The sequence below is a fragment of the Vigna umbellata genome, chromosome 9 (genome assembly GCF_029865625.1).
Source record: "Vigna umbellata cultivar VRB3 chromosome 9, Vumbellata_1.0, whole genome shotgun sequence".
In the NCBI taxonomy this organism is placed as follows: domain Eukaryota; kingdom Viridiplantae; phylum Streptophyta; class Magnoliopsida; order Fabales; family Fabaceae; genus Vigna; species Vigna umbellata.
This window is the reverse complement of record NC_142173.1, coordinates 3,669,128-3,695,419: the sequence shown is the minus strand read 5'-3', so window position 1 is coordinate 3,695,419 and position 26,292 is coordinate 3,669,128. Positions and strand designations below refer to the sequence as shown.

The 26,292-nt window shown below is 37.0% G+C and overlaps 1 pseudogene; it reads right to left on the bottom strand.

Annotated features, from left to right (window-relative positions):
• On the bottom strand, positions 1–6,359 carry LOC124837027 (disease resistance protein Roq1 pseudogene; annotated as a pseudogene).
• Positions 6,360–26,292: the final 19,933 nt, after the last annotated feature.

Sequence of the window (26,292 nt, the reverse complement as noted above, 5' to 3'; positions counted from 1 at the left end):
CTAACTTCTCTGAACCCTAGTCTAGAAAGGGATAATGAATATTTCAAAAAACAACAGGACATAGTAAATGTATAATTATGATAAATCTTGAAACGGGAAAGGATTACTCCCTTATTTCAAATATCCCAACCAGAGAGATTGGCCACTTGTGTGAGAGCTTCTCTCCATCTCTCAACTTCCTCCATCTTCGCTTTGTCTTCTCTGAATCTCATTTCATATTCTGAAAATGCTTTCTCATAACATTCACTTTGTTTGCACACAACCGAAGGATCAATGTCATAAAAGACAAGTATAACAGGTCTTGGCCAAGTTTCAACGCAGTTATGTATCTCTGCCAGTTCACGGAAGCACCAAGTGAAGGAAGCATAGTTCTTTGAAAAGACAAAAATAAAAAGTCGAGAGCCTTGAATGGCATGCAGAAGCTCGGGTGTTATGGATTTAACTTTGTTGAGATCTTCTGTTATGCAAGGCCCTTTGGATGAGGGTGCTATGCCCAAAAGATTGGTAAAAAGACTAGCTGAGTGGTCTGATTTCATTCATCACTAATATATTCCATTTTAATTGTTTTTGTTGGTGCCTGATGTTATAGAAGAAGTTGGTTATGGTTTTTGTTAGTGTTTTATTTGGCCTGTGTGCCACCTGTCCTAGGGGAATCTTTGGAGTAACTATTTTAATTGTTGTATTGTGCATTGGAAAGGCAGGAAAATATATTTCATTCTCTTATCTTAACTTTCTTAGGAGGTAACCTGACCTCGAGTTCAGGGTTCCCTGTTTCATTTTTTAACATTTGGTGCACTCGTTATGTTCTCTTCCATGGCAGACAACACGCGCCTTAAAACCTTTTCTGATAACCTTGATGAAATTCTCTCACATATGTCAATCTTTTCCACCCAAATGACCGATATGCACACTCGTCTTTCTCACTTGGAACCCCCTTCATCCCCTCCATCATTCCATTCCATTGCCAACACACCTTCACAGCGTCATTTCTTGAAGCTGGATCTACCCCGCTTTAAAGGTATTGATCCTGTTGGATGGATTTTTAAGATCACCCAATTTTTCGACTACCATAACACACTTGAAGAGGAACGTATCATTGTTGCATCTTTCTATTTTGATGGGGCGACTTTGACATGGTTTCAATGGATGTATTGTAATGACCAAATTCTTTCCTAGACTCACTTGTTGCAAGCTCTCGAGGCCAAATTTTCTCCCACCACCTTTGAAGACCCAACGGGTGAGCTCTTTAAGCTTTCTCAGACATCTTCTATTTCTGCTTACCTCAATAAATTTGAGGCCACTGCAAATCGCGTGAATGGGCTGTCACCACCCTTCCTCTTGAGTTGTTTCCACTTCGGCCTCAAGTCGGAAATCCGCCATTATGTGGTGGCTCAACAACCACAGACGTTGTCATTAGCGGTGGGTTTGGCTCGGTTACTGGAAGAGAAATTGTGGGATCTTTCTAGGGTTCAACATGTTAAACCACTCTCATCTTGGCCCTCTTCATCTTCTACGCGCACTATTCCCACTCCTATTCAGCAACCACCACCGAAACCTCTTCCTCCCATTTTACCTTCTCCATCTCCAAAAACTCGTTATCGTCAGTTGACGGAGGCAGAGATGGAGGACCCCTATGAGAAGGGGATTTTCTTTAATTATGATCAAAAATACTCATTGATTCCTTCTTCTTATTGCTGAAGAGGATGACTCCACGGGCGGGTTGGTCTTAGATCCAACGAGTTTGGATCCTGATCTACGAATGGATGAGCAGCCCATACAGCCTATGGATTTATTGGACTTACCAACCTAAATCAATTTACATGCATTGTCCAGAACTTGATTCGTGTGTTGGTGGATGGGGGTAACACCCATAATTTCATTCGAAAGGAAGTGGCAATTCGTTTGGGCCTGACCTAATCACCCACCACATTTCTCAAAGTACTGGTTGGGAGTGGCGAAGAGTTGGCTTGTACTATGGTGTGTCCTACAGTGGAGTTGTTAATTCAGGGGCATTCCTTTCACATAGACTTGTATGTGCTAGATATGGGGGGATCTGATGTTGTCCTTGGGGCCCAATGGTTAAAGCAATTAGGGCCCATATTAATGGATTACCAAGCACTTATTATGAAATTTGTTTTTAATCAATCTATCATTGAACTCAGAGGCAATTATAAGCCACAACCGACTTCCATTTCCTTGCATCAGCTTAGACGTGTTGCTCGTTCAGATCCTATAGCTCAACTTTTCTCTTTAGAAGTTCGGCCAGCTTCTACATACTGCTCTCTTCCTGTACATTTTGATCCTAGAGTAGAGAAATTAATCACTTCATTCTCCTCCTTATTTTCTGAGCCTACAATTTTGTCCCCATCACGTGGAACTGATCACGCCATTCCTCTCTTCCGTAATTATCATGTTGTCAATGTCAAGACTTACAAGTATCCTCACTCTAGGAAATTGGAAATAGAGAAGCGGGTTTCCAAAATGCTTGCATCAGGGTGGATACAGCCAAGTTCAAGTCCGTTCTCTTCCCTTGTTCTCCTCTTGAAAAAGAAGGACGGCTCGTGGCAGATGTGTGTGGATTATCACGTTTTGAATGCCATCTATGTCAAGGACCGATTTCCACTTCCCACTATCGATGAGTTGTTTGATGAGCTGGGATCCGCATGATGCTTTTCGAAATTAGATCTCACCTCTAGGTTCCACCAAATTCGCCTCCAACCCACTGATGTCCTCAAAACGGCCTTCCGAACACACGATGGTCATTATGAGTATTGTGTAATGCCCTTCGGTTTGTGGAACACTCCAGCCACATTCTAATCTACTATGAATGACATCTTCAAGCCCTTGTTACGTAAGACCGTTATTATTTTTTTAATGATATTTTGGTCTTCAATACCAATTTTGCCCAGCATATGTCACATCTTCATCAGGTATTTGAGATACTTGAACACAATCAGTTCTATTTGCAACCTTATAAGTGTTCCTTTTCCCAATCACAGATCACCTATTTAGGGCACGTTGTAGCTGAAGGGAGTGGGTCTCCACACCCTGCAAAAATCCAAGCTATGGTTTAGTGGCCTAGTCCCTCTTGCACTAAGGGATTGCATGGATTCTTGGGATTAACAGCGTTTTATTGCAAGTTCGTACGTGGTTATGCAGATATCGCACAACCCTTGACAAACCTTCTCAAGAAAGGGAATTTCACATGGTCTTCCACAACTCAACAAGCATTTGATACACTAAAATCTGGTATGACTAGTACTACTATTTTGCCATTGTCTGATTTCTCTAAAAAAGTATATGTGCAAACAGATGCCTCTAGATCAACGATGGGTGCAGTATTAACTTAAGACAATCATTTGATTTCTTATTTCAATAAAGTGTTATGCCCTCGTTTATCCAAGTCCTCTTCTTATGTTTGAGAAATTCATTCCATTACGAGTGTTGTGAAATGGTGGCGTTAATACTTGGTGGGCCATTTCTTTATCATTCACACTAATCAGAGGAGCTTGAAAGAGTTATTGACTCAGATTATTCAGACGCCAGGACAACAACATTATCTTGTTAAGTTACTCGGTTATGATTATGAAATTCAGTACAAACCAGGGAAGCTTAACACAGTGGCAGATGCTCTTTCAAGATCTGATTGCCTTACTCAGGGTGAGATGCTCATGCTCACTATCCCTCAATTTTTGTTCTTGCGTGACTTAAAGGAATCACAGTTACTGGACCCAAATTTCATCCTCATAAGGGATAAAAATCTCTCGGATCCTTCTTCGTATCCTCATTTCAATTGGAATGGTGAATTGCTTATTTACCGTGGAAAAATTTGGTTCAGCGACAAGTCTAAATTCATTTCCTTGTTTTTAAGAGAGTTCAATGAAACACCTATTGGAGGTCATGATGGGGTCAACAAAACTCTAAAACGGCTGAGTGAAAATTTTTATTAGGAGTCTATGGCCAAGGAAGTTAAGGCGTTTGTATCTTAGTGCAACGTTTGTCAGCAAACTAAGTATAGTACTAACCGTCTTGGAGGCCGTCTATATCCTTTACGCATCGCGACGGGTGTTTGGGAAGACATTTCTCTAGATTTGGTAACTGGTCTCCCTCTTCTTAGTGCAGTGGAAATTTAATCAAATGAGTCGATCGAATGTAAAAGAGTAGGGATAAGAAAGATCAAACACTGAGTTTTTATACTGGTTCGGCCAAGCCTACATCCAGTGTCCTTTCAACCACAGAAACGCAACATGTCCTTCTTCCTGTAATCACAAGAAGGAATTCAACCCAATCTTCAGCAGATTGTAGAACCTGATCTTGTAGTAGACACCCAAATGTGCAGATAGATCAGACTTTTAAACTCAACAACCTTTCTCTTCAAGAAATTACAAGCAGTTGATCACCCCGGTCAGTCTTGTTTTCTTGGAACTTTTTCTCTTTCTGTAAGAATCAAACTTTCTGCAAAAGAATATGAAAATGTCATAATCACAAAAGTTTTTATAGAAATCAAATTCGCTTCAATTTATAGTATAGCACATCTTTGACGCATTTTAATCGACTAAGCTACTAATGCAGTCGAATATAACAATTCAGTTATATCAGTTAGTAGCAATCAAAGCAATTAATTGAATTCACAATTAATGCAATCGAATAACATTTAATGTTTGGTCAACACATTTAAAAATATAGTCGTTGTGACAGTTATATCAAGCATTAATAAATTTCAAAAAAGTAACAAACTTAATCGAATACATATCACATGCAATCGATTATGCGACAATGTTAAGCAAAGTTTTGAAAACTTTTCTCTTTGAAAAAATCTCATAGCACACTTGAAAAAAGTTTGTGCAAATACATGAGTTTTAATCGATTCAACCCATAATGAAATCAGCTTAATGTTGTTTTGCCACACAATTAAAATTCAACATTAATGCTTGTGGCTTTTCTCATCCAAAAACATGTGTCATGCATTCATGTATAAAATCACATATATAACACATTGAAATGCAATGAACAACACAACAACAACACAATCATGTTCTCATATACGCATATGACATGTAAGCATAGAACATGTAACACATAAATCACATGTGTTATTAGTTATGCGTTGTCATCATCAAAAACTCAGATACTACAAAGATTGTGGGTTCAGCTAAACCAGTGCTCCCCTATCAACAATATCAACATTAATCATTGGTTCAAATACCTTCCCTGGGCAGAATACCATTACAATACTTCAATTCACTCTGGGTCTGGATTGACTCCATTTGAAGTGGTTTATTGCAAGCCACCACCATCTATACTAGCGTACATTGAAGGCACTTCTTCTAATGCAGGTTGTGATTCTGTGCTTACATCCCGTGAGGAGATTTATGCACTTCTCAAAGCCAATTTGTTGAAGGCACAAATCATAATGAAGAAGCTTGCAGATTCGAAGCTCAGGGATTCGAAATTCGAGGTTGGCTCATGCATGGGTGTATCTGAAACTTCAATCGTACATACAAGTTTTAGTTTATAGACACAGGTATCATAAACTAGCTAAGTGCTTCTATGGTCTTTTTAAAGTGCTTGAACGTATTGGACTAGTCGCATACAAGATTGAACTTCCGCCACAGTCTAAGATACACAATGTATTTCACTGTTCTATGTTGAAGTGTCATTAGGGACCTGTTCCTCCAAGTATTGACCATCTTCCTCCTGAGTCTATGGAAAACAACCCCTTTGTCACTCCATTGGCTATTTTCGATTTTAAGACAATACCTATGGATGGTGTTCCCACTCGTTTTGCCTTGGATCAGTGGAACAGGTTGTCTCAAATCATTGTATGACCTTGAGGACAAAGTCCTTGTAGAAGGGGATGATATTGTTATACAAGGCCCTTTGGATGAGGGTGTTAGGCCCAAAAGATTGGTAGAAATAGCAGTTGGGTGGTCTAATTTCATTCATCACTAATATATTCCATTTTATTTGTTTTTGTTGGTGCCTAATGTTCTAAAAGAAGTTGGTTATGGTTTTTGTTAGTGTTTTATTTGGCCTGTGTGCCACCTGTCTTAGGGGAATCTTTGGAGTAACTATTTTAGTTATTGTATTATGCATTAGAAAGGTAGGAAAATATATTTCATTCTCTTCTCTTAACTTTCTTAGGAGGTAACCTGACCTCGAATTTAGGGTTCCCTGTTTCATCTTTTAACATCTTCATCATCTTTGAAGGCATCGATTCCTTTTCTATGGAGAGCTTCAAAGAGAAAACCAGTTAAGTTGTTGCCTATGTCTTCACCACGGAAGCTCACAAATACGTCATATGTGTGAATTGCATGAGATGAAGAAGTGATATATTGGACGATGGCATTATAAGACATTAGTAAGAACCAAAGTTATCGAGAGAGACTTACTGTGAAAATGGAAAGCAAACACTAAAGAAATATAAATACACCCAAGTGTTTCTGGGAGAAATTCCAAAGCTAAACTCCAAATTCGTGTTTCATTTCCAGCCTCTTTTTATGAAGATCATATAAATTATATAAAAGCTCTTATTTGTGATTTTGGTTTCTTTCGTTGAAGCTTCTCCCACGTATCGATGCGTTTTCTTAGTCAAAATGGCTCATGTTGGGTTCGCGTGAAACGGAGAACAAAAGACCCAGATGCAAAGAAGATAAACAAGAGAGTAAAAGAGAGAGAGAATAATGATCTGAATAATACTTTGAGATTGAAAAAACCTTACAAACCGCAAAGACATGGTACAATATATAGCCAGTCAAAGCAACTGTAACAAACACAATAGAATGACCGAATGGTTATTAACAGTAGGAGACCAACACAGGCCGAGCACTAGCTAAAGCCCAAACGATCACACACAATAAGACCGAACGAACATAAAGAGACCGAACGGTCTAAAACCAAAAGTTGAGTCTAACAACAAATCTCTACCTAGACTTGACTATTACAAGAAAAACAAACCGAACGGTAAACAATTACAAACTGAACGGGACAAAACCAATCCTGGACGAAAACTTCAAAAATTTCTCCTTTGTGAGCGGCTTAGTTAGCATATCTGCAGGGTTGTCTTCAGATGCAATTTTGCATATTTGGACAGCACCGGATTCTACAATGCTCTTGACAAAGTGCAGCTTGACATCAATATGCTTTGTTCTTGAATGCTATATTTGATGGTTGGCCAAATGTATGGCTCTTTGACTGTCACAATGAACACGGGCAGACTTTTGATCAATCCCTAATTCCTGAATCAAGCCTTTTAACCAAAGTGTCTCCTTTACCCCTTCAACAAGCGCACAATATTTTGCTTTAGTGGTTCAAAGGGAAACGATTGATTGCAATGTAGACTTCCAGCTAACAGTAGTTCCGAACATAGTAAACACATATCCCGAATGGGACTTTCTTGTGTCCATACACCCGGCAAAATCTGAATCTACAAATCCTTCAATAAAACCTCCACCTAGAAAGTTATTTTGAAAGAGTAATCTAGTATCCAGAGACCCCCTTATGTATCTAAGCATCCACTTCAAAGCTTCCTAGTGGATTTGTCCAGGATCAACCATAAATCGATTGAGAACACTTACTCCATGCGCCAGGTCAGGTCTAGTGCAGATCATGCCATACATGATGCTCCCAATCCCATTTGAAAACGGAATAGACTCCATCTTCCTCCTCTCATTCTCGGTCTTTGAGCATTGCTCTTTGGTGAGTTTCAAGTGTTGACCGATCGGTGTGCTAACAGGTTTGGATTGAGACATCCGATACCTTGAAACCACCTTCTGCAAGTAATTCTTTTGAGATAAAAAGAAGTTTCGCCATAGTTTATCTCTCTTTATGTCAATGCCCAAGATCCGCCTTGCTTCCCCTAGCTCCTTAATCTCGAAAGCACCACTCAATTTCGCTTTTAACTCATGAATCATGCACCTGTCACGGCTGGCAATGAGAATATCATCCACATATAGTAGAAAATACAGTACCTCACCGTCACGATTTAGAGTATACACATAGTCATCGTAATTGCACCGCTTCAAGTTCATCTTAATCAGGAAATCATCAAATTTCTTGTACCATTGCCTTGGACTTTGCTTCAAGCCGTATAAAGACTTCTGCAACAGGCACACCCTATCATCCAAAGCAAATTCCTCCGACTGCTTCATATAAATGGTTTCCTCCAAATGTCCATGCCGAAACGCAGTTCTCACATCCAATTGTTCTAGGTGCAAATTGCGATGAGTAACTATAGCCATTAGAACTCTGAACGAATGGTGCTTTACCACAGGAGCAAAAATCTCATGATAATATATACCTTCGATTTGGGTGAAGCCTTTTTCAACAATTCTTGCTTTGTACCTTGCTTTCTCACCTCTTGGTATAACTTCCTTTTTTTCTTGAAGATCCATTTAGAACCTACGACCTTCTTACCCTTTGGCAGATCCACAAATCTCCAGGTGTTATTCTTCCTTAAAGCCTCCAGCTCTTCCTCCATAGCGCCCTACCAAAGACGCCGATCGTTGATGTCAAGAGCCTCCTTGTAACTTCTCGGTTCACCCGAGATTTCAAGATCTTCAGCAGCATTCAAGGCATAGAAATTAGATCTGCCTCTTCAAACCGTTTGGTTGGCTTAAAGATTCTCCTTTCCCTATCACGAACAAGCTGATAATTTCTCAATTCAACATCAGCCCCTCTTGAGTGACTCACATCACCAGACATTCCATTTGTATCATCATCAAGATCTGTGATAGACTCTCTTGGAACTCCACCCATTCAGTTCTCAACTAATGATCGAATGGCTTCATCTTGAACTTCACCCGTTCGGTTTTTGTCAATCAACGACCGAACGACTTCATTAGTAGACTGCTCCACCTCAATGAGAGTCTTCTTCTCACATTCAGGATTTTCAGCATGCATTGTCATTCTTGTCTCATCAGAAACGACATATCTGCTAATGATCAATTTTGAAGGTTTATTATCCAACCTCCACAACCTGTATCCCTTAACTCCTTCAGCATATCCAAGGAATACACTTTTCACCACCCGGGCCTCCAGCTTATCCCCTTTGACATGCGCAAACCCAAAGAACCAAACACCCTCAAGTTTGAGTAATTTGTTGGTTGTCCACTCCAAACTTCCATTGGTGTTTTATGATTGAGAGCCGAAGACGGATTCCTGTGGATCAGGTATATTGCCGTATTGGCCGGCTCTCCCCAGAAAGCTTTTGACAACCCCGATCCAAGCAACATGCACCGAACCCTCTCCAGAATTGTTCTATTCATCCTTTCAGCCAAACTGTTCTGTTAAGGAGTTCCCACCACAATCCTATGCCTCCTAATTCCTTTAACCTTGTAGAACTCATTAAATTCCTCTGAAACAAACTCCAGATCATTGTTAGTTCTCAGGCATTTCAACTTACACCTAATTGATTATCGGTCTGTGTATGCCACTCCTTGAACCTTTGAAACATTTCAGACTTATTTTTCAGAACGTAGATCCACACTCTTCTTGAAAAATCATCAATTATACTCAGGAAATATGCTCCTCCACCATGAGTATGAGTTCTTGCAGGTCTTCACAAGTCAGCATGAGCAAACTTAAATAGCCGAGCAACACATTTCCAAGCTCCTTTTGCTCCAGACTCTCAAAGAACTCCTTCACTAGGCACATGTGATAGGTACAGCCAGAATCCATGACCCAGCTCCTTTGAGAATCCTTAGATGAAGCCACCAGAACACCAGCAGATTCATATCCCTCGGACGCCTCTGCCACATCGGTAGTTTCCTGTGATCGAACGACTTTGCCCTTCTCTGGATAGAACTTCTTGATATGTCCAATCTTCTGGCACTTGAAACATCTCACCTGTTTCATACCTTCTGGTTTTGACTTCTTCCAATTTCCCCCCTACTTCTTCCCTTTGCCTTTGAATCTTGATGTTTTTGAAACTCCTTGGTTCAAATTGATGTCACAACCTCCTCTAAAGTAATAACCTGATCCTCACCATAGAGCAAAGCATCCCTGAAATGCTCAAAGGTTCTTGGAAGCGCATTAAGAAGAATAACAACCTTATCTTCATCTTCCAACCTCACGTCAATGTTCTCCAGATCATCAACAATCTTGCTGAATCTTGCAAGCTGCTCCTCTATGGTTCTTGATTCTATCATCTTGAACCAATAGAGTTGTTGCTTCAGACACAACCTATGAGCCAGCGATTTTGTCATGTACAATGACTCCAACTTTGCCCATATTCCAACCGTAGTCTTCTCCTCGCAACCTCCCTCAGCGCTTTATCACCAAGACACAGTATGATTGCACTTCTTGCCCTATCAACCATTCTTTTCTTCTCTTCTTGCGTCAGAGTAGCACCCATGTTCAACTCCCCCTTCAATGCATCATCACAGTCCTGTTGTATCAAGATAGCCTCCATCTTGATCTTCCACAACCCGAAGTCATTTGATCCATTGAATTTCTCTATGTCGAAATTGGTTGCCATCGTTTCTAGAATTTCTTGATTCACAGACCCATGGTGGGTGCAAATTATTGGGTTCGCATGAAACGGAGAACAGAAAACCCAAATGGAAAGAAGATAGAATAAGAAAGTAAATAAGAGAGAAAATAATGATCTGAATAATACTTCGAGATTCAAAAAACCTTACAAACCGCAAAGACAGACTATAATATATAGCCAGCCAAAGCAACTGTAACAAACACAACAGAATGATCGAACGATTATTAACAGTAGGAAGCCAACATAGGCCGAGCACTAGCTAAAGCCCGAATAGTCACACAATAAGAGCAAACGAACAGAAAGAGACCGAACGAACAGAAAGAGACCGAACGGTCTAAAACCAAAAGTTGAGTCTAACAACAGCTCACTTTTATTCCTCTTTATTTTTTAAATATATTAATGTTGAGCTGAGAGTTGAAAAGTCTCAACTTCCAACGTTCCTCGGATTTTTATTCAACAATCTATGTTTTACATTGTTCTCACATATTTCATGGATTTCTAGTACGTGAGTATTTACATCCATTTTACTTAACAAATTTTGTATCACATGTAGTTTTGAATGAATTTATAAAAAAAGGTTAGCTAAATTTTTAAAGGAAATAAATAAAATAGGTTTTTGAGTTCTACTTTTTTATTTAAGATAATTAAATATATATTTTTAATTTAAATAATATTAAATTAATCAATATAAATATTTGTTCTAGACCAATTGATGCTATTATTCTCGATTATTTTTACAAAAATATGTACTTTTATACTAAAACTAGTTGTTCTTACCCACGGTTTTTTTTTTAATAATTATTTTCATTTTGCATATAAAAATAATAAAGTAATAAAGATATGATATAAATTAGGTTGTATTATTGTAATTGTTATTATTCAAATAATTGTATTGTATATTCGTTTTAAGTTCCTACCACCAAGTTTTTCTAAACTGAGCTCTTTAGGCCGAGTTCCTAACCAAGGTCTTCCAGGTCCACCTCCTCCAAACCAATCTCCTTTAAGCCAAACCTTTTAGGTTGACTTCTCTTAGATGGAGTTCCTAAGTATCGACCTCCTCTAGGTCGAGGTCTCTCGACTAAACTCCTCTGAGCCAAGCTCCTCTAAAACAACCTATTAAACGAGTGGATATTTAAGAGCACGAAATTGAAGTATCGTGTTTCGATTATTTAAAAGAAGTGAACTGTCAAATCAATCCAGATGCAAATAACAAAAAAAGCGAGAGTTCAAGACAGGTGTTAATTAATTATAATAAGTATTTTGGAACCGGTCGAATTTCGATAACTCAATTTCTATACTCTTGTGTTTAAGCTTATTACACTCCTCTAGCATTTTGTTTCCTTTATTTTTCAGTCTTAACTTTGATTTATGCATCCTAGGAAGGTTTAGGTTAAGCTGCCATGTTGTGTTGAATTGTCGAGTTGATGTGTTGTCGAGCTGTTTGTCCCGAGATGATGGAGGCCAACCTATTGGAGCTCGGCAGCTCATATTTGATGAAAGCAAGAGAAGAAGCTCGGCCATGCAAAGAAGAACTCTGCTAGAGAAGAAGCTCGGCTATGTAGAGAAGAAGGTCGACCCTGAGACACTAGTAAAAAAACTGGTTTTTAACGCGCCATATAGACATCGGTTCTATGAAAACCGAAACAAATGAAAACGCGGTGGCATTTTTGCAATTTCAGCGAGTTTATAGACCTCGGTTCACGAAAAGCCGAGACATAAAGTGTATATTGGCATCGGTTGCCCTTGGACCCGAGGCAGTAGGGTCTTTGTAAATTTGAACGAGGCTTTTATGCTTCGGTTGTGTGCACCCGAGGCGTATAATTCATGTTTAGCATCGGGTCAGGTGAATAACGGAGCAGTATTGTTTCATTAACCCTAAGCGCTCTTCGTTCTTCTTTTATCTCCGCAGCATCCAAAACCCGTCCAACTTTCTTCTTCCTCTGCATCTCCATTGCCACTGCTTGACGCTCCTCCCTGCCACTACTCGCCGCTGCTCGTCGCGCCTCCCCCGTCGCTACTCGTCGTGCCTCCCCCGTCGCTGCTCGTCGCGCCTCCACCGCCGCTGCTCGTCGCGCCTCCCCCGCCGCTGCTCGTCGCCCCTCCCCCGCCGCTGCTCGTCGGCGCTCCCCCTTCCTCTGTCGTGTTCTCCACCACTGCTCGCGTTCTCCACCACTGCTCCCCTCCCTTGCTGCGCCTCCACCACCACTCATTCACTCATTTCTCGCCGCGCCTCCACTACCCTTGCTGTCGTGCCACCACCGCCCACCGCCCACCGCCCTTTGCCTACCCTTCCTTTCAGCCCCCTTCTTTTCGAGCCCCTTCTCTTAAAGCTCTAGGGTTTTCTGAATTTGATTCGGAGTTTGTGTTTGGGCTGGCTTGGCTTGAATTTGAGTTGGATCTGGTTGGGTTCTATTGAGTCGGATCTGGTTCCATCAGCACTGCATCCATCGGCACTGGTTCCATCGGCACTTCCCCACCGCTCTCGCTGCTTCCTACCAATCTGGAGCATCTTCTGGTGCGTTTTTTGGACACTCTATTTCTTCAATTCATCTTCAATTCAATCCATTTTAATGCAAACCGTTCAGCCAAGATTAGAAGAAGATGAAGTTTCATAAAGTCGATTATTGGTGTGTGCGCTTTTGAACTGCATCTTTTGTTTGTAAATTGTAACAGGGATTGACTCATTTGGATGAGATATTGCGAGAAGCTGATGGTATCATCCTCTGTAAATTATCTAGTCCATTAGATTCACTACTTGTTTCTGATTATTTGTTAATATTTCTTCCACCTTCATGTTGTTTATTAATGGTTTAATCTTACTTTGTTTGTTTTTCCATTTTACGGTGTAGGTAGTGATGCAATAGTTCTAGGGGCAGACACTTTGCGGGGATTATATCTTGTGGAGACTATTTCCACTGTTGGAAAAATTTGTGCCGAAGTTGGAACTCAAACACATTAATAATCCTTAAAATAAAAAAGGCATACTACCTCGGTTCAGAGGAACCGAGGCATAAAATTCTGTTAAAAAAATAAAAAAATGAAAAATCTACTGCATTGGGTTCTTTTAAACCGAGGCCAAATCCTCTACTTTTTTGTCCCGGTTCCCAACCGAGGCATAAAGTTGTTTACTTTTTGTCTCGCCTGTATATGACTCGGTTCAAAAACCGCTGTCTATAGGCGAAAATAACCGCTGCCGTATCCCCTTACTGTACTAGTGAGAGGTTGTGCACTGCTACAGTAATGCACACAAACCAAAAGCCATTAGGCCAACACACATCCTCGCTCAAAAAGAAGACAAAAACAACTTTTTGCAGCTTTTTAGGAGTTCGTTAAGGAGAATTCTGATTTTTGGGGTAGTTTTTCATATTGTCGTTACGGAATATTCTAACTTCTGGGACAGCTTTTCAGATTGTTGTTAGGGAGTATTCTGATTTTTGGACCATGGCATCAACCAAGAGGCATAAAGGTTTTCTATATATAATGTAAATAGTCATAAGAAAAGGAGGATGGGGGGCTTAAGAACCGAGAACAGCACTCCTTCCTAAAGAAGTTCTCGGCTAGTTTTAGGTTCTTAATTTCTTTCTTTTACTAATTATCAGGACTTCTCGGCCAATCTTTAAATTTCCGTTTTCATTTTAATGTTTTGTTTCTTGTATTTTCTTTTTCATTCTCTTGTAATTGCCAACTTCAATTATGCTACTTCAATTATGCTACAATTTATATTTTGTAATGTTCAATTTCAAGTTCTATTTTAATTCAACTTTAGGCCAACCTCTTCCTCCCGAGTTCTCCCTTTAGGTCGAGCTCTCCATCCAAGCTGATCTCTCCCTTCAGGCCGAGCTTTCCCTCTGTGACGAGTTCTTCCCCTACGCCGATCGCTTCCTCGAGACTGAGCTCTCCCTCTAGGCCGAACACTTCCTTTAGGTTGAGCTCTCCCTCTTGGCCGAGCTTTCTCTCTTAGTCGAGCTCTTCGTTAAGTCCAAACTCTGAACTCTTCCTCTATGCCCTTGGTCAAACTCTTTGTTAAGTCAAACTCTCTCTCAACGGAAAACTCTTCCTTTAGGCAAGCCCTTCCTCAAAGTCGAGCTCTCCTTCAAGGTCGAGCTCTCCCTCTATGTCGAGCTCTTTCTCGAGGTTGACCTCGAGGAAGAGGTCAACGTCTCCTACCAGGATGAGCTTTTCCTCAAGGTCAAGCTCTCCCTCCAAATCAAGCTTGTCTTCAAGGCCAAGCTCTTCCTCAAGGTCAAGCTCTCCTTCTAAGCTAAGGTCACCCTCTAAGACAAGTTCTCTCTAAGCCGAGCTCTCACTCTAGGCCAAGCTCTCCTTCTAGGTCGAGCTCTTCGTCAAGGCCAAGCTATCCCTCCAAGTCAAGCCCTCCCTCTAGGTCGAGCCCTCCCTCCAAGCCAAGCTCTCCCTAGCTTGACTTCGAGGTTGAGCTCTCTCCTAGTCAAGCTCTTCCTCCAAGCTTTTCCTCAAGGTCAAGCTTTTCCTCTTGGTCGAGCTATCCCTTAAGGTAGAGTTATCCCTCAAGTCGAGCTCTCTCTAGAAAGCTTTGCCTTTAGCTGAGCTTTCCCTCCAAGTTAAGCTCTCCCTTAAAGCCGAACTTTCCCTCTAGACCAATATTTTATTAATTAGAAAATAAACATAATTACATATTTTATTAGAGAATAAACATAATTACATATTTTATTAATTATCTTACACTATATAGTTATTAAGCAAAAATAATATTTCTAAAAAATATTTAATAAAAAATATTTAATTTTAATTACTTTAGAGAAGGCGTAAAATAAATAAAAAATGTGATTTTTATAATATAATTAAAATTTTAAAAAATAAAAATATTATAATAAAAATATTTATGATTAATAATATTATCAATAATGATAATAATGTAAAATTTTTAATTTACCTTTTATTTTTCATCAATTTTTTCTGCAAATCATTGTAATAATAACAATTTTTATTTCAGACTATATGACAAAATTAATATTACAGAAATAAAATTTATTCACACTTAAATTATTTTCTTGTTTTTTCAAAAGCAATTAAAATTTAATCTCAGTATTTTTAATTAATCATTTAAAATTAGTTTTATCTTTTTTAATATTAAAGTTTTTTTCTTCCTTTATTAAAAACACAAGAAAACAAAAAATTAAAAAATGCTTTCCAAAATTTAGTTCCTGAAGAGGTTTTCAAGACAAAAGAAAAGAAAAAAAAAATCAATTTAAAATTCTACTCTGGTCCTTTTGAAAAAATAATGCTATAGTCGTTGAATATTACATGGAGTTAATGGTTAGTTGAAGATGGGGAGGTACATTGAATTGTGAATTATTACCAGTTAGATATTATTTTTAATTCAAAAAAAACAATGCCAGCACACAACACGGTTACACCAACCAGAGTAAAATAACTACGTTTAATTTATTGACAATGAGAGTTATTATGTTATTTATAAACAAAACCGTTACAAATTGTCTATTTTATGAAATATCAGATAATATTTTAATTACAAAAAATAATAACAAAATACTAAAGTAATAAATAAATATAATTCTTTTATCTTTTATTAAAATATCTCATAGATTGCAAGATTTATTAATTAAATCAAAACATCTTTTAACCTAATTTTTGAACTTATAACCTTTAGATCGACCTTTATACATTCTATTTATATTTGAGTATCGAATCGAATTTCAAATTATTGAGAGTACACAAATTTATATTAATTCATTTTATTTTTTTACTTCTACGTAGTTCTTTATGGAAATCTTAAATAATGATAATTTTGTATAATACTTTACGATTTTCCTATAACTATTAATAATAGTGTGTTATACAAAATTCCATATTTCTCTCATGGATGTTACATTATGCAACATTATTTCTCAGTCTTTGTATTCCACACACATTTAAAACCACTAAGTCCTTCTCAATTTTCGTTCTCACGCTTCCACTTTTTGTTAGTTTAATTTCTTGTGAATGTAGCTAATTTCTGTTAGTTGAACTTCTTTATCAATCTAACTCCCTTTCCAATTTTTTTTAACTTTATCATTAATTTATTTCTTATCTCATCATTCTTTTTACCAATTATTGTGATAATTTCTTTTCTTACATTTCTACAAGATTGTTATATAGCCTGAATTATCAACGAATTTCCTTAAATAGTATAACACAAACAATAATATTCCACTTTATGTTCTGCTCGGTTTACAAAAAATCCTTTATTATGTGAATATAAATTATATAAATTTAAGTGAAACAATTTAGTGATGCAAACTATTACTTGCCACCAACCACACCAATTACCGAAATAAGTTTTCATGTCAAGCACTACTTTGATTTTTTTTTTCTTTTTTAATTTTAAAAGTCATAATAAACTTTTGAAAACAATAAAATGGTTATATATAAAGAAACAGATCATATCTTAAATCATTATATTATCGTGTAACTTTTTTGAAAACCCCTCCACTTTTTTCTTCTCAATTTCTATCAATAGATATACGTTTTCCATTACATTTTTATTTATTTTTCCATAATTTTTATTTTGTTTTTTATTTCACTTCTGTATATTTTTTATTCACATCTTCATCCCATAAGTGGTTGTCACATTTTTATTAGGTTTAATAGTCAATTTTGTCCTCAGTTTCGTTGATAAATCTCAATTTAGTCTCTCGTTTTAAAAGTGTTTGAAATAGGTTCTTACTTTCAAAATTTTGATTCAAATTACTCCCTTCCGTTAAATATAACCAAACGACGTTAATGGATTGATGATCTGACACAATACAGTGGTGACGTGTTACGAAGTTAGAGTTAAGCTGGATATTAAAGATTGGGCATTTGAAATTGGAGAAAAATTGATTTTAGGGCATTTTCGTTTCTGCGAGATTAGGTACAACTGCTCTTCTTGTTTATCTTCTTTTCGTTTCTGTTGTTGTTTTGGGTTTCGATTTGAGTGTTTTGTGTTGGCAGTAGTGTGGTGGTTTGTGGTTGGCGAAGAGGTGTTCCCTCTTTCGGAGTTGCTTGAGGAAGTCTTTAACGACCCGAGACAAAACCAGCGAACACGCCACCACTGATTGTGCCTTTGCCATCGCGAGAGCGAGGACCACCGTGACGTAGCGTCGTCGTGACGCAACGTCACTCCTATTGTCTCGAGCAACCCAACAGGTGCGAAGCACCAGATCTCGCAGACGCATCTGAGCCGCTGTCATTCACGAGCGAAGTTGTTTCTGTGTTGGCAACGAAAGACGTTGCCAATCAAAGAAGGAGTCGCGTCTTCACCAGAGGAAACTATCGCAACTCTGACAACCATTGTTGCACGAGAACCCCATCGCAGACGAAACAGGCCAGCTTGAAAACCCAAACCATCGCGACCTAGTTCTCCTCAATGACAAAAAATGCGAATGGAGAAGAAGAAAACCATCGAGCCAAAAATCAGAATGCAACGGCCATAAGCGTGGTGAAGAACACCAAAGGAGATGAAGTGAGTTTCGCAAAACAGAGGTGCGACGCACCAGAAGGCCAAGAATCATTCCCAATTTTAGGGTTCATAAGCTTAGGGTTTCAAAATGGGAATTTTCCCTTTCTGATTTAAATTAGGATTCTTAATTTAAGGTTTTATGAATAATTAAAATTGCATAAACATAAATGGATTCTTAATACAAAAAAGTATAGATTTCCTTAATTAAAATCACTGAAAGAGCATTTAAGAAACATTTATGAAATTGATTACATAAGCAATTCATAAAAGTTAATCAACGGTATCAGAAAAAAGGGTAACATTTATTAGGATTAAAAAAACCCTACAATTCATAACCTAATATCTCCCACAAATCAAAATGTCCTAAATTAAAAACAACACGTCACCACTGCATTGTGCCAAATCATCACTTCATTAACGTCGTTTGGTTATATTTAACAGAAGGGACTAATTTGAATCAAAGTTTTGAAAGTGAGGACCTAATTCAAACACTTTTAAAACGAGGGACTACATTGAGATTTGTCAACGAAACTGGGGACAAAATTAGTTATTAAACATTTTTATTACTTTGGATTTGAAACTAGAAATGTGTGCCCATACACGCGCTATTGTCAAAGTCCATTACAATTAGTAGTATTTTAGGTAACTCCTCGTAATACAAAAAAGTAAGAGTATAATATAATATTAGTGTTAGATTGATGGTTTCTAAACTTAGTGTTATGTGTAAAGTACATTAAAACTAATATAAATATATATTTTTATATATGATTTTTTGGAATAATATTATTCTCAAATTATATATATATATATATATATATATATATATAATAAAATTGTTGAATTTCTTTTATAAAACTCATGGTAGATAGAAACTAAAAAAATTCAATAATCATGACATCACATGAAATGTAAGAACCTAGAAAATAGAGTATTGGATTTGGTAGATGTTTTTAAATGATGAAACTGAGTATTTTAAAGTTAAAATAATTTAGTAATATAAATATAATTTCTTAAACTCGTCTTATTATCTAAAATACTTGTCTTCTCTCTAAAACTCTTTTTCTAAGTTCTCTCTTCCTTCTCTCAACAAATTTTAATTCATCGATCATTTGTTGGATGATCAGAAAATGTTTAGGAGATCACCTTAGTGCGTTCTCCAACATCTATCGATCAGTTTCTAATATAGAGTAAGTAAGTTTCGAGTCCTTTTTCCTTTACACTTAGTTTGAGATTATGCATAGGGATCCATTCTCATGTGTGCTACTTACCTCTCTTTCCTAGTTCCTTGTGGATCAGAGGTTCTAAGGACTCTCTTCGATCACAATTTTATGTTCTATAGGTGTTTCTAGGATTCCTTGAGCCTGAAGCAAGGTAGGTGAGTTGTCTAGAGTTGTAGTAGTTCTCCTTAAGATAAGGGAAACTAGTGTTTTATTTTAGTTAAAATACAAAGTACGAATTGTTACTTAATGGTGTATGAAACTAATGCATGTTGAAGGTTATGATTAAATTGATTGTTCTATGATTGAGTGAGTTGGAGTGAATATACTTGATTGAATGATATTGGTATGCTTTTGATGATTTGTGTAGACTCAGTTGTTGTCATGAAATATGTTGTATTGAAATTAGTGGTGTCAAGTTGAATAAAGATGTTGAAGGGAAAGAATTATGTGGAATTATAGGTCATTTTAATATAAAATGGAGGTTTTTAGAAGTGAGGATCTAAGGAGAGAAACGAAAACTTAGAACATATGGTAGGATTAATTGAGATTTGTTGGGACCTTAAGTTATTAATAATTTGATATGGAAATGAGTATGAGTTGTTAGGGTGGTTCTGAGAAGGTTTTAAGTCCAATTTTAGAGGTTTTGGATAGTGAGATTTTGATGTAGTAGGTTTGAGCGAAAAATAGAGAGTTTGGGATCTAGTGTTAGACCATTTCTGACTTGTTTGGACTCCTAGGATGTTTAACTTTGCATGATAATAGGTAAAAGAGTTTGGGTAGGTTAGAGTGGGTAAAATTGGTGTAAGGTATCCATTTTAAGTTAGAAACATGTTCCTAAAGTGTTTTCTAGGTCTAGCAAATCATATAAACCATGTAAATAGGTATAGAGGGCATCCAAGGCTAGAAAATAAGGGTGGGGAGTGTTCTGGTGTGGTGCTCAATGGCTCTCAATGGGGACTGAGCACCAGAATTGTGAGAGGTCTGGCACCCAACTGCAAGGGAGTGGTGCTTAGGTGCCAGAATTGCGAGGAGAATGACACTTAGCGGCAAGAGGGTGTCGCTCAGTGCCACTCTACAGGGTGTTCTTCCTTTGTTTTCCAGTTCTGTGTCTTTTATGGTTGCTTTTGAGTAATTAAATGAATCTCATGACATATTTTGGTATGTTTTATGATGTAGTATCAATGATTTGAATGAGAATTGATGTATGTTTCGAAGTGTGATGAATTAAGAGTTTCTAAGGAGAAATTCTAAGTGTGCTATCAAGTGTTGTTGGTATGAATGTAGAGAGCTCAGTCTTGGGGGTTATATTGACACTTTAATGATCATTCATTCTCAATTAGAGAGGAGTGATACATGTGGTGAAAGTAGCAGGAGGTCTTAGTTTAGGTGTTTCCAATATGGTCTAAGATGCGGTATAGACAAACCTTGTGAGTGTGGTAGGGTGAAACTCATTGACAATGACTCTATAAAGCATTAGATGCCACCACAAGTACATGACTCGTCATAGCTCGACATTCATACTAAATTCGAATAGTCTAGTTTAAGCCTTTGCCATGATTAAGATGATTTATCTATTTTATGATAATTGTGATATATGCATGACATGTTAATATATTTATTAAGATTAGTTTTATATCACTAGTTTACCCTTCTATTGTTGTTTGCTTGTATGTTGTTTGTTTCTCTTTGGCGATGATCACCTTATTGGTGTTAGTAGAGGGGGATGGTATATTAGTGGAGTAGGTATCAGGTGGCGTGGGCTCTAACATGCAGTGGAGATTAGACTAGCTTAACCTTGTTCTTTTGAAGAACTTCTTTCTAGATGTAGATGTTTTTAATCTAAAATCATTTGTATATATATTTTGATTTATGGTTATACTTTTTGGATAATTGTAATGATTATTTTGTACCTTACTTTATGTTAATTGTTCTTATTTTATTAACTATGTAACTTTCCTTAATAGTGTTTAAGACTATAAATTGGGATGTTACATGAAACATGTCATAAGATAATAAAGAAATACAAATACATAAAAGAACAAACCAAACTCTTATGAAAGAAATATATAACAACGTTCTCCACAAAAATCTATACTAATTTAAACAAATGGAGTGAAAATTTATTATGAAAAAAGAAAAGAAAAGAAAGTCAAGAGCGATAGTAGAGGACATTATACTAATACCATTTATATTTCAAGCTTATTTATCTTGTTTCATAGAAGTCAACTTATCTACATATTTTTACGAGTTTTTAAATATTTTCTCCATATTTTCCTAAGATGAAAAATTATATGTAGAGAAGAAAAAAAAAATCATAACAAAGTAAAAACACAACTATATACAACAAATTAAGAATACTAAATTGTCATAATAGCCTCATGATCTCAACTAAAGGTGTCAAAACCGGTTCCAACTCGTCAACCAACCTAGGTCACCACAAGTTTGAATCGGATTGGGTTGAAAACAAAATCATATTTTTTTAAAGGTAAGTCAAATTCAACTTGACTCTTTTTTGTTAAAAGGTGGATTTTAAGTCTAACTCAATCTTACAAAATTGGCTTCTAAGGTGAAGTTTGCACCCATTTATATATTATGAATTGGCTTTATCTCAAGTCGACGTACAACTTTCAACACATTCCTTCACGCTAAAGTATATATATCTTGTGCGTGAGACTAGACAATGGATGGTTTGATAGTAGCCTGATAGTAGTGGAACAATAAACCCAATAAACATTAATCTCTTTAGGATATCCTTTAACTCATAACTCTACAATGTTAAGAACTGGACTTCAAAGTCTATTATATTGTTCCACCCGCTATCAGGCCACCATCAGATCACCCATCGTCTAGTCCCACACACGAGATGTATTATCTCGACATCGGAGGGTGTGTTGAAAGTCCTACATCGACTATAGATAAGGTCAATTCAAAATATATAAGTGGGTGCAAACATGTTTATTTGGTCTATTGTTCCACATGTTATCGGACCACCCATTGTCTAGTCCATCGCACGAGATGTATATACCTCAACGTGAGGAGGGTGTTGGAAGTCCTACATCGACTAAAGATAAGACCAATTCATAATATATAAGTGGATGCAAACTTCACCTTACAAACTGGTTTTGTAAGATTGAGTTGGGCTTAAAATTCACTTCTTAACATAGTATCAAAGTCTATCTCCTAGCAAAATTTTTGTCATATCTATTGTTCTACCCACTATCGGATTATCCATTGTCTAGTCTGACACAAAATATGTATATATTTCAGCGTAAGAGAGGTATGTTGGAAGTCCTACATGAAATAAAGATAAGACTAATTCATATATATATATATATATATATATATATATATATATATATATATATATATAGGGGTTTGCTAATCTATGTAAGCTCTTTTTTCAATTGGTACATTTTAACAAAATGTACCAAGTTTTAGTAGACAAAAAAAATTCTCATTCATAAAAAAAGACATACTTTAAACATAGAGATATTTTAATAATTTTTATTTTTAATTTAAAATTAAAAAAATAAAAAAAATCAGAAACACTCACCTTCCTCACTTATCCAATTTCTTTCTCTCTTATCTTCGTCCTTTCTCTCACCCACACATACAACAATCTACGACATTGTACTTTGTTGTTTTTCCTCATGTTTATTTGTTAGTCACTTTAATAACAAAATATCACTACATAGTTATGGCCACAAACAAGATACATCATCACACATACATTACATTACAAAAGGGCAAAAGCTTCGACCATGATGTCTAACCAATCCAGGTTGCACTTTTTTTAATATCAATTGCCCATTCATTCCAAAAACAAGACTAGAAAGTAAAGTTGAATCCGCTGCCAATTAAGAATGGAAATTTGGATTTTCCAGTTTTTAAATCCATATAAACAAAATGGAAATTTGAGCTGGAAAATGGATTAAAACACATATCAAAATGAAAAACAAATTTTAAGAAATGAGACTACTATATAATGGTAGAAAGAAGGTTGGAATGAAAGAGAAAAGATTGGAAGGAATAAGAGATGAGAGAGAGGTAAATCAGAGCTTGGAGACTTCTTGTTTTTTTTAGTTTTAAAAATAAAATTTATTCAAATATTTTTGACCTTAAAACTTAAAATTTATAATATATAAAATTATTTTTATTAACTAAAATTTGATACACTATGCTAAAGTATACAACTAACACTAGTAAAAAATTGGGTTTTTACAGCGCACATTATGCCACGGTTCACTGGAAACCGCAGCATAATGGTGCGCGGTGGCAGTTTTGTAAATAAACCGCGGCATATACTCCAGTCAACCATCCCCTTTGACGCCACGTCTGAATAAAAAATTAAATAACAGAGTATATGCCGCGGGTTTCTGGACAACCGCGGCATATACCCCTGCCAATTTATTGCAGGGGCTGACTGAGTCAGAGAATTTCAGAAGTTACAAGGGTATATGCCGCGGTTGCTCTGAGGAACCGCGGCATATACCGCAGTAACTTCTGAACTTCTCCGTCAGTCAGAGAATTTCAGAAGTTACAGGCGTATATGTCGCGGTTCCTCAGAGCAACCGCGGCATATACCCCCTGTCATCTACTGATATTCCCCAAAAGGCAATTGGATAGACAGTTGTGTTCAGCACGTTACAGGGGTATAGGCCGCGGTTCTCAGAGTAACCGCGACCTATTCTCCTACCTGAAATAAATTTAAAATGAATTTGAAATATTTAGAGGAATATACCGCGGTTGCCCGCTGAACCACTGCATATAGTTTAAAAATAATTTCAAAAATGCCATTTAGGTTAATTTTTTTAATCAGTATAGGCCGCGGTACGTTGTGAAACCGCGGCATATGAGCATCTTATACCGCGGTTAAGTAGTGAACCGCGGTAGATTCCCCAGTCAGAGTTAAAAAATAAAACTTTGGAACAGTGTCGTCTTCTTGCTCGCGCAGGCGTAGTCTCGGTTTTTCTTCTCCCTCCCGCGACCACCCATCTCAGGCCGTCGTTTTTGCACCGTTTAAACTCAAAATTGTTCGGTCATTTCTCGTTTTTGACGATAAGAAAGAGTTTTAGCCGATCAAAATCGTTTGAAACGCCTGTCATTCTCTCCGCTGCCATTTCCCTTTGTTGCACCAAGCTTTTTCGCCGCCCCTATTCCAGGTATTTATGCCCTTTTGCATTCTTAACATGATTTCTTCATTAGTTTTTGCATAATAACAATTGCTATAGTTTTGGTAATGTATGAAATTACTATAGTTTTGGTAATGTATGGTATAGTTTTTGCTAAAATTTTGGTAATGCATGAAATTGCTATAGTTTTGATAATGTATGGTATAGTTTTTGCTATAGTTTTGGTAATGTGTGTTGTAGTTCTTGCATTATTTATAAACCTTAAAATATTATTCACTAAGTTTCAATGATATGTATGAAATTGCAAGTTTGATTTTTAGTAGCTTATCTTTTTATGTAATATTTAGGAATATGGATCGAAATTGGATTAATTTACCACGTATTAGTGCTGAGTACGAGAGAGGTGTAGAGGAATTTATACAATTTGCGCAACGTAATGAGGGGAGAAGTGATGATGAAGTGAAGTTTAGATGTCCTTGTGTGAACTGTTTGAATGGGAGAAAGTTGAACGCAACTCAAATTAGAGAACATCTTATATGTGATGGTTTTCTAAGATGCTATACAACATGGATATGGCACGGCGAAGAAATGCATTTTCCCACTGACTCTCAAACTGTAAATGTTACTGATTCCACCATGGAAGAAGATCGACCGGATGAAGACAAATTGGAGGACATGATCCGCGATGTTGGAGCAGAAAATTTTGCCAAAGCTCATGTGTATGAGACGATGTCGACTGATGCGGAAATACCTTTGTATGTCGGTTCAACTAAGTTCACACGTTTGTCAGCGGTGTTAAGGCTCATGAATTTGAAGGCGAGCAATGGATGGACTGATAAGAGTTTTACAGAACTGTTGACGTTGTTGAATGAAATGTTGCCAGATGGAAATACACTGCCCACTCGTAATTATGATGCGAAGAAAATTCTTTGTCCAATGGGTATGGAGTATAAAAGGATACATGCTTGTCCCAATGACTGCATTTTGTATAGGAAAGAGTTTGAATTTTTGACAAAGTGTCCAAAATGTGGCTTATCACGATACAAGTCAAAAAACAATAGTGAAAATAATGGTCAGATAGAAAAAAATGGATCTGCTTTGAAAGTAGTTTGGTACCTTCCAATAGTGCCCAGACTTAAGCGTTTGTTTGCGAATCCCAAAGATGTTAAAAACCTTAGATGGCATGCAGATGAGAGAAAAATTGATGGGCTGCTTCGTCATCCAGCTGATTCAAAGCAATGGAAAAATATTGATCGACAATTCCCCAAATTTGGTAAAGAGTGTAGAAATACTTTGTTATAATTGTTTTATTTTAATGTTATTCACTAACTATTATCAACTGTGATGATATATTGTAGTGTAACAGACAAAATGGGTCATATGAGTGCGGATACTATGTAATGTATTGGATGGCCCATATTGTTCGTTCTCACATCACAAGTCGCTGGGAAACGGTAATATTTAACTTTAACAAATTTTGATTTTTTCCCAAATGTTGAATTCATATACACTAATTAATATGAATTGTCTTTTGCAGAGATTCAAGACTACTACACCAGTTCCTGAGAAGTCACTATTATTCATTAGGAACGCTGCTGCGAAGTATATAATTAGATTATACAATAGCTCTTAGATTTAAACATTGCATTTGATTAGATTGAATTTTCTTAGACTTTGTACTTTATTTGATGTTGAAATACATTTGAACATGTGTTTGTTATGTTCAAATTGAATTTGTGTACATGTTTTTATATGCAGGTCTGTTTTTGTGGTAGTGGATATCACAAAAACAGACCTGCAATTTTAAAAAACTGCAGGGGATTATGCCGCGGTTGTAACCACAACCGCGGCATAAAAAATTGGATTTAGGCAGCGGTTCCTTGGACAACCACGACATATTCCGCAACCTATATACCGCGGTCATAACCGCGACCTAAAGTCTCTATCTTACTACCGCGGCTGAATATG